Here is a 12,871-nt window from a genome sequence, read left to right as displayed (position 1 = left end):
TATTGCTTTATTGCTGTAGCCCTGTAAGCTAGCTTGAATTCTGGGACACCAATATCTCCAGAAGATCTTTTATAATTCAGGATTGTTTTAGGAATTTTGATCTATTTGGGTTTCCATATAAAGTTTGTGATTGTTTCTTTCAATTTTTATGAAGAATTTTGTTGTAATACTGAGTCAGTTGACTGATTTTGGTAGGATGGTCATTTTTACAGTATTAATTCTTCAATTTCTCTCTTAAGCTCCTTAAGGTTTCCATTATAAAAATCTTTCTGATGTGGGATTCCAGTCTGTATGCTTGTGAATACCATTCGTAAAAAAAGAAAGTGCCTTGCCTGTTGATAGGACAGAACTTAGGTAGACAGGGAAAACTAAATGGCATGCTGTGAGAAAGGAGGCAGAGTCGGGAGAAGCCATGTAGCCTCGCCAGAGACAGACGCTGGGAACTTTACCTGGCAAGCCACAGCCACATGGCAATTCACAGATTACTAGAAATGGGTTAAATTAAGATATAAGTGTTAGTCAATAAGAAGCTAAAGCTAATGGGCCAAACAGTGTTTTAAATAATATAGTATTTGTGTGGTTATTTCAGGTCTGAGCTGCCGAGCAGCAGGAAAAACCAAGCGGCCTCTTTACAACATCTTTCTCTTGCCTGCTTAGGGTTATTCAAGGATATTTTTGAGGCTATTCTGAAAGGAATGATCTTCTTGATTTTTTTCTCAATCTGAGTCATTACTATTGGGCAGACTATTGATTCTTATGGGTTTATTTTGTATCCTGTCACTTACAGAAAGTGTTCATCAGCTGGAGAAGTTTCCTGGTAGAGTCTTTAGGAGTTTTCATTTACAAACTCAAATAATCAAATAATCTGCAAATAAAAATGATGTGACTATTCCCTTTACTGTCCATATCCCCTTGAGCTCTTATTGCTCTACCTAGGACCTTAAGTACCACATTGAACAGGTACGGGGATAGGGACATCCTTGTCTACCTAGGACCTTAAGTACCATATTGAACAGGTATGGGGAGAGGGACATCCTTGTCTCGAGCCTGATTTTAGTGGAAATAATTTGAGTTTCTGTCCATTTTGGGTGATGCAGCAACTGTGGGTTTCCTCTAAACTGCCCTTAATATGATGAGGTATGTTTTTCATGTCTCTAGTTTCTATAGGATTATTGACATAATGGGATATTCAAAATTTTTCAAAATGCCTTCTTTATATCTTGTGAGACAATCATGGTCTCTTCCTTTCCTTTATTTACTTATTTATTTATTTATTTATTTATTTATTTATTTATTTATTTATATTTTTGTCTGTTTGTGTGGTAGGTCACATTTATTGATTTACATATTTGAACCATCCCTGTACATTAACATGAAGCCAAGTGATCATGGTGAGTAATCTTTTTCATGCATTCTTGAATTTGTTTGCAAGTATTTTCTTGGGAATTTTGCATATATGTTCATAAGGGATATTGGTTTATCATTTCTTTTAGTGATTGTGTAATTTTGATATCAGTAATAGTGGCTTCATAAGAAAAAGAAACTGGAAATGTTCCTTCACTTTCCATTTTGTGGAATAATTTGCAGAGTGTTAGTATTCATCTTTTAATCTCTGGTAGATTTCTGTGCCTTTTTTTGGTTGAGAGATTTTAAATTACAGTTTCTGTTCTACTGGGAGCTAAAGGTCTGTTTAAATTGTTTAAAGCTTGTCCTGGAAGTAGCTCTCATAGACCAGGCTGGCTTTGAACTCACAGAGATCCACCTTTCTCTGCCTCCCAAGTGCTGGGATTTAAAGACATGTACCACCACAATGCAGCCTGTTTACTTCATCTTGATTTAACTTTAGTAGTCATAAATATTAAAGTAGATACCACATCTTCTCTCTTTTGTTTATTTGGCTAATAGTTTTTCAATCTTGTTGATTTTCTCTAAAGAAACCCATTCTTTGTTCCATTGCCCTTTGTACTAATTATTAAAGAACCCATTCTTTGTTACATTGACCTTTTTATTGACTGTTTCTGCTTTATTCATTTCAACTCAGGGTTTGATTGTTTTTTTCTCATTTGCTTTTGAGAATGTTGTTTCTTTTTGTTTTCCTAGAGTTTACAAGTGTGTTTTCAAATTATTAATGTCTCACCATTTTACTTTCCAAAGTTTGTTTTTGTTTTTTATGTAAGCGTCATGTGCCATGAACTTGCCTTCATTATGCTCCATAGTTTTGAGTACATTCTGTTTTCATTTTCTCTCAAGTCTAAAATATCTTTTTTCCTTCTTGACCCAATTTTCTGTTAGTAGGAGGCTGTTCAGTTTCCATGAGTTTATTTATTTGCTGTCATTATTCACATTTAGCTTTAACCCATGCTGGTCAGATAAGATGCAGGGTGTTATTTCTATTTTCCAAATCTGTTAACACGTGCTTCATGTCCTAACATGGACATTTTGGAGAAAGTTTCATAGGTAACTGAGAAGAAAGTGTATTATTTAGTGTTTGGGTGGAATTGTCTGTAGATGTCTGCTAGATCTCTTTTATTTATGATATTATTTAATCCCAGCATTTATCTGTTTAGTTTTTCTGTGGTAAGTTGGGTTATTGAAGTTACCCACTATCACTGTGTTCAGTTCAATATACAGTTATAGATGTATTCGTATTTCTTTTATGAAATTGAGTTTAGTGTGAGAATACAATATCACCTTGGTGGGATTTTCCTTCAATGAGCATGTAATAACCTTCCCTATCTCTTCTAACTAGTTTTCTTTAAAAGAATATTCAAATATTAACAAAGCTATACCTCTTCGCTTGATTCTGTTTTCTGGGATTTTTTTTTTCTGTTCTTTTACCCCAAGATGATGTTTGCCCTTGATGTTAACTTGTGATTCTCGAATGTAGCACAAAGATGGACCTTGCTTTCTAATACAGTCTTTGTCTTTTTTGGGAAATTGAGACCATTAATATGGAGAACTATTACTGAACAAGGTTTATTAACCACTATCATTATTTTTGTTATGGTGTGTTTTCCCCACACTTGATAAACTATTCTGGAATTACTTATTCTTTTTTTTCTCTTAGTTGTAGCTAACCTTCTCTGGAGACTGAAGTTTTACATCTAATATATTCTACTATACTGACAAACACAAATAATTTAAATTTATCTTGTCATGAAATATTTTTATTTCTCCTTCAATTATGGTTGATATATTTGCTTGGTCTAGTTTGGCATTTTTGTCCTTTGATCCATCCTGGCCCTTTCAGGTTTTGGAGTCTCTTAGAAAATTCAGGAATTATTTTAATGATCATTGCCTTTAAATGTGACTTCGTCTTTTCCTCTTGCATATTATATCTTTTCAAAATGTGACTTGGTCTTTCTTTTCCCCTTTCATGTTTTAGTAGTCTTTCTTTGTTATGTGCACTTAGTGTTTGGTTATTATGTGTCACCGGAGTTTCTCTTCTGGTTCTTTCTATTTGGTGTCTACATGCCTTGTCATCTTGATAGGCATTTTTCTTTTCTGATTTTGGATTTTTTCTTCTGTGACTCTTGTAAAAAATATCTTCTGTGTATCTGATCTGGATTTTTTCTTTTTTTATACCTGTTACTCATGTTTTGGAATTTTAAGAGTATCCCAGATTTTCTGGATGTTTTGTATTGAATTTTTGTTTATTTGAGTTTTACATTTCTTTGACAGAGCTGTTCATTCTTCTGTGTCATCAAAACCTGACATTCTCTCTTCCAGTTCTTCAATATGTTAATGAAACTTACCTCTGAGATTTTGTTAACTTCCTGAGGTTTTTTTTTTTGTTTTGACTTTTATTTTAGTTTGCCTTTTCTTTAGTGTTTCTAGTTCTTTGTTAAATTCTATTTGCTTAACTTTAATTATTTTCCTTATTTCATTAAACTGTTTGAGTTACTATGATCTTCACTGAGGAAATTATTTATACTTTTTTTTAAGGTTCTTGAATATATTTGTAATTGCAATGTAAGTTCATGCTTTGTGCTTCAGCTAAGTTGTTTTTCTCTGGCCATATTACACTAGGGTCATTGGCTTTTGGAGGAGACATTGTTGGGAATATTTCTAAGAGCCCCTCCACCAATGCAAAATAATTTCAATCAGACTAGATTAGACCAAATTATAATGCCCATGTTTAATAAATGGTGTACTCCTGGGTGGACCAGGACAGCATGGTGGGGAGAGGGGCCCATGCAGACCCTGGAGACCACATGTTCCTTTTTCCATTGTGAGCCTAAATATTCTGTAGGAGTGGTCCTTGTTCTCCCTGGTGAGGGGTCAGCTCTTGCTAGACTGGGAGTTGGAGTTCAGACCAAAATAACTCCCAGGCTAGGGGCTGGAGTTATGCTTTCAACTCAGTATTACAGAGATATTGTCTTGCTTGCTCATATTTATATTTTCTCACTGGGATCTCGATATCTGAAGTTATGTTTGTGATGTTTCTTGATGTAGATATCTAACCTTGCCTTTGTTGAGAGGATGTTTGGTTCTTACATTACTGTTACCAAAACTGTAGTATTGTGAAGCACTCTTTGGTTCTCCATCTTGGATACACTCTGGATTTTATAGTTAAGACTCCAAATAGTTCCAGACCTGAAATTCTGGCTGTAGCTCTGGGTTCAGACTCTAAGCAGTCTCAGATCTGGGTGATAGGATAACATAAAAAGAAAGCAATTCGACTCTGGAGTTCTCTTAGACAGGACTTGGGATCTGTTAACCCAAAGGCCATAAGCGTCAGATATGGGGATACACTGACACTAACCAAGAATGCAGCAAGTCCAATGAAGATATATGTAAACCGCTTTGGGTGGGTTACTTAGTCTAGGGGTTGTAACCCATCCTGCAGTCAGTTATTCCAGGGTCACTGAGAGGCACTATCTGGAAAGAGGAAGAAGGCTAGGCAAATTTGTCGAAGCCTCCGTTTATTAGAGACAGGATTACAGTTTATATAGGATAAGGAATTGGGGGGGTGGGCACAGGGGCCTGGACTCTTGTCCCATGATTCACATTGGTCACGTGGTTCACGTTGGTCACGTAGGCCAGGAGGTTATGTTCGGTCAGGTCACGTAGGCCAGGAAGTCACAACTAGGAGTTGACACACCTAGTTCTCTAGATAATTTGGAATGTGGGGCGGGTTCCGCTAACAGATAGCTCTCCATTAACAGCCAATTTGGGTGTGGGGTAGGCTCTGTCCAATAGAATGATTCCTAACACAATTAGGGGTGTGGGGACTCCCCAGGGTGATGGTTCCTGAAATGATCCTAGGAGGAAACGGCTCCTGACAGATCCCCCTTTCTTTTATAAAGGCAGGCAGCTATTAAGTGGAGGGCACCAGGTCAGAGTCCAACCATGGTATCAGATCTAAAGGAGAAGGGACTGGAACAAGGAGAGACACTCCTCTCGAATGGTGAAGCAATTTACCTCTCCTGGGAACAGAGGGGTGCCTTATGATTCTTAGGTTGAGTGGGGACCAGGTCTTTTTCCCCCTTACCCGTCCTAGGGTTCCCAGTACCCTGTCTTAGGTTGGGGGATGTCCTGCCACAAGTCGCCCATCCTTGGAGCTCCTCAAATAAAAGGTATCTAGCGAGATTTAAAGTAAGCAGATCACAAGGCACCCTGTCTTAGGCTATGTGGAGGGCACTCCTCGTGCCTGGTACCATGCCATGTTGAGCCGGTTTCTACAACCTCTGTATGGTGTGCTGTTCAGGCGAGGGTCCGCACTAACTCCCGTCATTGGGCCCCTGCGTCTATCATTAATGAAAAGACTATGAGGAGCTCCTCAAACAAAAGATATAATGATATAATTTGGGCACCAATAAGTCCATTTCCAGACAAGAAGAAAGGGCACCTTCCAAACCCAATATTCACCTTTTAGTCTGGCCTTTGTTATATCTCCTTCTTAAATGCCTACTCCAACATAAGATTATGAGTGCTACCTGCCAAAAATTAGGGCAGAGTAAAGGGGGTCTAAATCTAAAATTTTTAACATATGCATTAAACCCAAACACTTTACAGCATGTGTCAGACGTTTCCCAACATCTATAAGCAGTTACAAATATCAGGTCAATTCTAATAAGAGTACAATGATATACATTGTTGTCATCAAATACCACCAGTTCCAGTCTCTGAGCAACAGTGACAGGAACCCCAATCTTTCCCCTTCTTAAGTGAAGACTGGTTAGTATTTTAATTAAAATGGGTTTTGTGTCCCAAGGATTACAGCAGTCTGATGTTTAGTCTGCACCTTAGCTTCAAAGCAAACCAGAATTCAAACTGCAGAGGCAGTTTAGCATTTGTGCTTCAGGGCAGGTGGTATTCCTGAGTGAGGTGAATTGGATTCAGCTATCTGAAGCACATCCTGGCACTTATCTCAGCCTTTTGGACTCTGGAGGCAGAATGACACCCTGCAGAGTGGCATAGCAGGTTCTGTTATCAGGCACTCCTCTCCTTGGGGGCAGGAAAGGCTGGACCAAGAACCTCTCCCCAGTCGCCTCTGGAACTCCTCTGTGGGGCGTCTGCAGCCTCCACGTCAGATCCAGCTTTTATTTTCTTTCTGTGAAAAAAGCATAAACATATCCTTGACCCCAGATATGTATAGGTCGGGTTTTTTCATAATGCATTGCAAGGGCTTTTCCACCTTGCCTTAGCAAAGGTTAGCTTGGTGTTATCACGCCAGATCCGTTTGCATCAGGATCTGTTGGAAACTTTTATGAGTTGCTTTCAAGGAGCCTTGTTACGCTCCACAATTTTTTTTTATTATTATTAGCCATATATGTAGTTCTTCCATTGGAAGAGCCATTTGTAAAATTTAGCATAAAATCCTTTAAGGGATTTTTTGCTATAACATTGGCAAAATACAGTTGTGTGAATTGTAGCAATGATCATCTGGGAAAATATTATTGTTTTTGCCTTTGAATTGAGCAAAGGCAATTGTCCAGGAATCAATCTTAAAATTATCAATGAATCTATTGTTTAGTATAAGAAGCATTGATCATAGTCAATATTTTGTCAAACTATTTTCCAGCTTTTATCCTGCCCTTTTGTATCAGACAGGCTACTGTTTTAAATTAAGAGTTTAATATCTTAACTGGCAAAACTGGGAAGATTTAGCCATAAGCAGCATTTTTTATAAAACTGTTGTAGAATAAGTTTTACATTTAAGACACACTTGCCATAGCTGAATTATAATTAATATACTGTATTTGTTGATTATTGTATACTTTACCTGTTGATTTATATTTTACCTGCTTGAGTACCTGTCTGGCAGCTCTGATAAGCTCTCTATTGGAAACTGGTTCATTGTTTTTTGTAAGAATTTTATCTATCGTCTCAAGGTCTCCCATAAGAATATTATAACTAGAGCTTTAACCATTGGACATCCAACCAAAAGTGTGTAAGCTATCCTCCTCTTAAATTTTAAGTCTGCCTTGCAGATAGGAAAATGGAAAAAGGAAGCATTTTAATTAATAATGCTGGCCTCATTAGACACCAACATGTAGAAGAATGAAAATAGATCCATATCCATCTCCATGTACAAAACTTAAGTTTAAATGAGCCAAAGGCCTCAGCATATAAAAATTATGTTGAACCTCACAGAGAAAAATTTTGAAGCACACTTTGCAACATCTCAAACACAGCCTTAGTGGCATAAACATTAGGAAAAACAATAAATTATATCTCTTGAATTGAGAAACTTTTGTATAACAAGGCTATAGAGTGGGAAAAGATCTTTATTTATCATAAACCCATTTAAAAATATACGAAGAACTCAGCAAGACCAAAACCAACTGGGCAAACTCCAAATTCTGTGTCTCCATGTCTGATGTCAAAATGAGCTTCAGAGATCCAGCTCCATTCAACTTTGTTGACTGCTACACACTTCTTTCTAATGGGCTCATTCTGCTCCCTGACAGCAGCTCCCCTTGATGGGTATCCCATGATGCTGGCCTTCTATAACATTGTGGGTTCTCCAGGGCAATCCAGACTTCAACTTCACAGCTTCACACAATGGCCTCTCTAGGTCTGCATTCAAGGATAGCCCTGACACATGCCTGGCCTCAAGTACTTTCCTCAGGTCCATTTCCTTGGAATATCTTTTCCTACTGCTTCCCATAATTTTTAATGATAGAGAGATATCTACCTTTGATGTTAAGTTGTGTTTCTTGCATGCATGCCACAGAGTATGGATATTGTTCATATCTTCTATCATATTCTTCTAGTCTGTGTCTCTTTTTATTGGGAATAGAAACAATTGCTGTTGAGAGTTATCAATGAGCAGTTTTGTTAATTCCTATTATTTTGTTGGTGTCATGGTGGTGGTGATGGTGGTGGTGATGGTGTGTATTTGTGTGTGTGTGTGTGTGTGCATGTACATTACTACTCTGTTAGTTTATTGGTATGGTATTATTTATTCCTTGTGTTTTCTTGGGTGTAGTTAATTTTTTTCAGGTTGAGGTTTCTCTTCTAGGTCCTGGGCTCAATTTGTACATAGATACTGATTAAATTTAATGTTATTTTTTCCATCATTTTTAATTTTGATTGTAAGTTTGCTAACTTTAGTAGTATGGCTCTTATCTGTGGTCTCTTAAAGTTTGTAGAATATCTTTCCAGGTGCCCTTCTGGATTTTAAAGTCTCCACTGAGAAGACAGATATTTTAATAAATCTACTTTTATATATTATTTTTCCCTTTTGGCTTTTTAAATTGATCTTATTGAGCTATACTTTTTTTTTCTACTCCCCTCCCTTCCTCTCTACTCCCCTTCAACCCTCTCCCAAGGTCCCCATGTTCCCAATTTACTCAGGAGATCTTGTCTTTTTATACTTCTCTTGTAGATTAGATCCATCTATGTCTCTCTTAGTGTCCTCATTGTTGTCTAGGTTCTCAGAAATTGTGGTTTCTAGGCTGGTTTTCTTTGTTTTATGTTTAAGAACCACTTATGAGTGAGTAATATGATATTGGTTTTTCTGGGTCTGGCTTTTTTTAAACTATCTGTTCTTATTTTACCTACCAATCTCAGTTCCCACTCCCTCCCTTCTTCCCTCCACCTTCACTTTACCCCACTCCCATTCATGCCTCATTGAAAGACCCTACAGACCCCCTCCTCAAAACCCGTAGTTAGCATGCTCCCGGGGGAACGTCCTCAGCCTGCTCCCGTAAGAACATCCCATGTGCCTGAGAGAGCAGGAGATAGAGATAGGAAGACTGCAAGGCAAGATGTCAATAAGATAGGATGTCAACAAAGCAGGTTAGCTATAAGATAGGAACAGGATGATTGTTGCCAGGCATCCATGCTGAGAGAGGAAACCATTCATGCCCCCCGCCGCATTCTGATAACCACGCTTTTGCTTCTGTAAACTTGTTTTTGCTCTTCCCTATGAAAAGCCCGCCCTCCAGTTGGCAGGTGCGCAAATCTTCCAAGAGATCTTGTTGCCCACAGGTACCTGTGTCTACTCAATAAACCTCTTGCGATTTGCATCCGTGCGGTCTCGGCCTGTTCCTTGGTGTTGGGGAAAAGAGGTCCTCACCGAGGGTCTTTCATTTGGTGCGTTGGCCGGGAAATTGAGACCCCCCACCCAGGGATCACCGACTCACCAACGGGAGGTAAGCTGGCCAGCTCTGTCAGTTGTCTTTTGTGTTCTTTGTTCAGTTGTCTACTGTGTTCTTTGTTGAATTTTGTACACTCAGGTCTGAGTGCGCTGTACCTGGCGGAGGGAAGGGGGCTGACGAGCCTGTTACTTCTCCCCCGCAGTCGGTGGAAGACGTTCCACGGACATCGGAGTCAGTCCGCAAGGACTTCTGGAGCCCGATTCTTCGGAGCTCAGCCCGTATCCGAAGGATACGTGGTCCTAGTTGGAGGAGGGGGATCCGGACCCTCAGAGCCTCCGTCTGAGTTTTGCTGCGCTGCGCATCTGTTCTGTCTCTGTCTGTCCTGTCAGCATCTGTTCTGTCTGTCTGTTCTGTCAGCATCTGTTCTGTCTCTGTCTGTTCTGTCAGCATCTGTTCTGTCTCTGTCTGTTCTGTCAGCATCTGTTCTGTCAGCATCTGTTCTGTCTCTGTCTGTTCTGTCTCTGTCTGTTCTGTCAGCATCTGTTCTGTCTCTGTCTGTTCTGTCTCTGTCTGTTCTGTCAGCATCTGTTCTGTCTCTGTCTGTTCTGTCGGCATCTGTTCTGTCTCTGTCTGTTCTGTCAGCATCTGTTCTGTCTCTGTCTGTTCTGTCTCTGTCTGTTCTGTCAGCATCTGTTCTGTCTCTGTCTGTTCTGTCAGCATCTGTTCTGTCTCTGTCTGTTCTGTCGGCATCTGTTCTGTCTCTGTCTGTTCTGTCAGCATCTGTTCTGTCAGCATCTGTTCTGTCTCTGTCTGTTCTGTCAGCATCTGTTCTGTCTCTGTCTGTTCTGTCAGCATCTGTTCTGTCTCTGTCTGTTCTGTCAGCATCTGTTCTGTCAGCATCTGTTCTGTCAGCATCTGTTCTGTCAGCATCTGTTCTGTCTCTGTCTGTTCTGTCTCTGTCTGTTCTGTCAGCATCTGTTCTGTCTCTGTCTGTTCTGTCGGCATCTGTTCTGTCTCTGTCTGTTCTGTCGGCATCTGTTCTGTCTCTGTCTGTTCTGTCAGCATCTGTTCTGTCTCTGTCTGTTCTGTCGGCATCTGTTCTGTCTCTGTCTGTTCTGTCAGCATCTGTTCTGTCTCTGTCTTTGTGTGTGTGTGTTTTTTGTTTTTTTGTTTTTATATTTGGTTCCCTTCTCTTCGAGAAGATGGGACAAACCCTAACCACCCCATTGAGCCTTACTTTAGACCACTGGCCTGACGTCCGCGCCCAAGCTGACAACCTGTCAGTCAATGTTCGAAAGAAGAAATGGGTGATCTTTTGTTTGTCCAAGTGGCCTACTGTTGAATCAGAATGGCCAAGAGACGGCACTTTCAATCTCAATATTATTTCCCAGGTTAAGGCAAAAGTGTTCAGCCCAGGACCACATGGACACCCAGATCAACGTGCCTACATTGTTACCTGGGAAAGTTTGGCACGTGACCCGCCCCTATGGGTCCAGCCCTTTGTCATCTCTAACAACATCTCTAATAAACCCCAACCTCCTCTTACCCCTACAGCCCCTAAGGCTCCCCCTCCCCAGGAGAGTCAACCACTTGTGCCTCTTCCTCCTGCACCTTCCCTTGCCCCACCCTCTTCTTCCCTATACCCCACCATTCTTAAGGAGAAGGTTCTCAAAGAAAAAACTCTGAAACCTACACCTGCGCCCCCTCCCGTCCTTCCTCCGAACCCTGACTCTCCCCTCACTGACCTTCTATCAGAAGAACCCCCTCCTTATGCAGATCCAGAGGATTCAGAGAGTCCGGATGGGCCAGAGACTGCACCGTTGGGTGGACAGCCTGCACAAGTCTCCCCAGCCCCTTCACCCATGGCGGGAAGACTCCGGGAAAGGCGCGAACCACCCCCTGATTCCACTACTCATGCCCTACCCTTGAGAGAGGGCCCAAATGGCCGACAGCAATACTGGCCATTCTCTGCCTCAGATCTATACTATTGGAAACACCATAACCCCCCATTCTCCAAAGATCCAATAACGCTGAATAACCTGATTGAGTCTATTTTAGTTACCCACCAGCCCACTTGGGATGATTGCCAGCAACTCTTGCAAGCCCTGCTGACCTTGGAGGAAAAGCAAAGAGTCTTTTTGGAGGCTCGGAAAAACGTCCCAGGTGACAACGGGAGCCCAACCCTTTTGCCTAACGAAATTGACGAGGCCTTCCCTCTGACGCGACCTGACTGGGATTTCACTACAGCTGCAGGTAGGGGACACCTACGCCTCTATCGCCAGTTGCTAATCGTGGGTCTCCGAGGGGCAGCATGCCGCCCCACCAATTTGGCCCAGGTTAAGCAAGTAATACAGGGAAATGAAGAGATGCCCTCAGCCTTCGTAGAAAGGCTCAAGGATGCTTATAGGATATATACCCTTATGACCCTGAAGATCCAGGGCAAGCTACAAGTGTATCCATGTCTTTCATCTGGCAGTCTAGTCCGGATATTAGAAGTAAATTGCAGAGGCTTGCGGGTCTCCAGGGATATACTATACAAGACTTACTAAAAGAGGCAGAGAAGATTTTCAATAAGAGAGAGACTCCAGAAGAAAAAGAGGAAAGATTATGGCAGAGAAAGAAAGATCGGGAGGATGAAAGAGACAAGAGGAGAAACAAGGAATTAACTAGGGTGTTGGCCACCATGGTTCAGGGACAGAATAGAGAGGGAGACAGGAAGGGAGAACGACGTAGGGCCAAGGTGGACAGAGACCAATGCGCCTATTGTAAAAAACGAGGACACTGGATTAAGGATTGCCCCAGGAGGAACAAAGGACCTAGGAAGCCCAGGCCCCAAACCTCCCTCCTCACCTTAGAGGATTAGGGAACTCAGAGCCAGGAGCCCCCCCCCCCACCCCGAGCCCAGGATAACTCTTGATGTCGGAGGGCAACCAGTCACCTTCCTAGTAGACACCAGGGCCCAGCATTCAGTCCTGACTCAGACTTCAGGGCCACTCAGCGAACGATTTGCTTGGGTTCGAGGAGCCACTGGTGGCAAGAGATATCGATGGACAACTAATCGGAAGGTTCAGCTGGCTACTGGTAAGGTGACGCATTCCTTTATGCATGTTCTGGACTGTCCCTATTCCTTGTTGGGTAGAGACCTCCTCACCAAGCTAAGGGCCCAAATTCATTTCGAGGACACAGGGGCTAAGATAACCGGCCCAGATAGAGGTCCCCTCCAAATTTTGACCCTCCAGCTGGAGGATGAATATAGACTTTACGAGCCCCCGGGGCAACAGACAATTGACATGGCCCCTTGGCTCAATGACCTTCCATTG

At 41.3% G+C, this 12,871-nt stretch overlaps 1 long non-coding RNA gene across 1 annotated transcript; it reads left to right on the top strand.

Annotated features, from left to right (window-relative positions):
- Nucleotides 1-1,333: 1,333 nt before the first annotated feature.
- Nucleotides 1,334-11,798, top strand: LOC121450640. Its single transcript, XR_005974629.1, has 3 exons — nt 1,334-1,391; nt 9,442-9,605; nt 11,610-11,798. It is a non-coding gene; the product is annotated as an uncharacterized LOC121450640 (long non-coding RNA).
- Nucleotides 11,799-12,871: the final 1,073 nt, after the last annotated feature.

This window comes from Microtus oregoni, unplaced genomic scaffold (genome assembly GCF_018167655.1).
Source record: "Microtus oregoni isolate MIOR12 unplaced genomic scaffold, Mior012 000000F_ref0000247, whole genome shotgun sequence".
Lineage (NCBI taxonomy): Eukaryota > Metazoa > Chordata > Mammalia > Rodentia > Cricetidae > Microtus > Microtus oregoni.
This window is presented reverse-complemented; position numbering and strand designations above follow the sequence as displayed.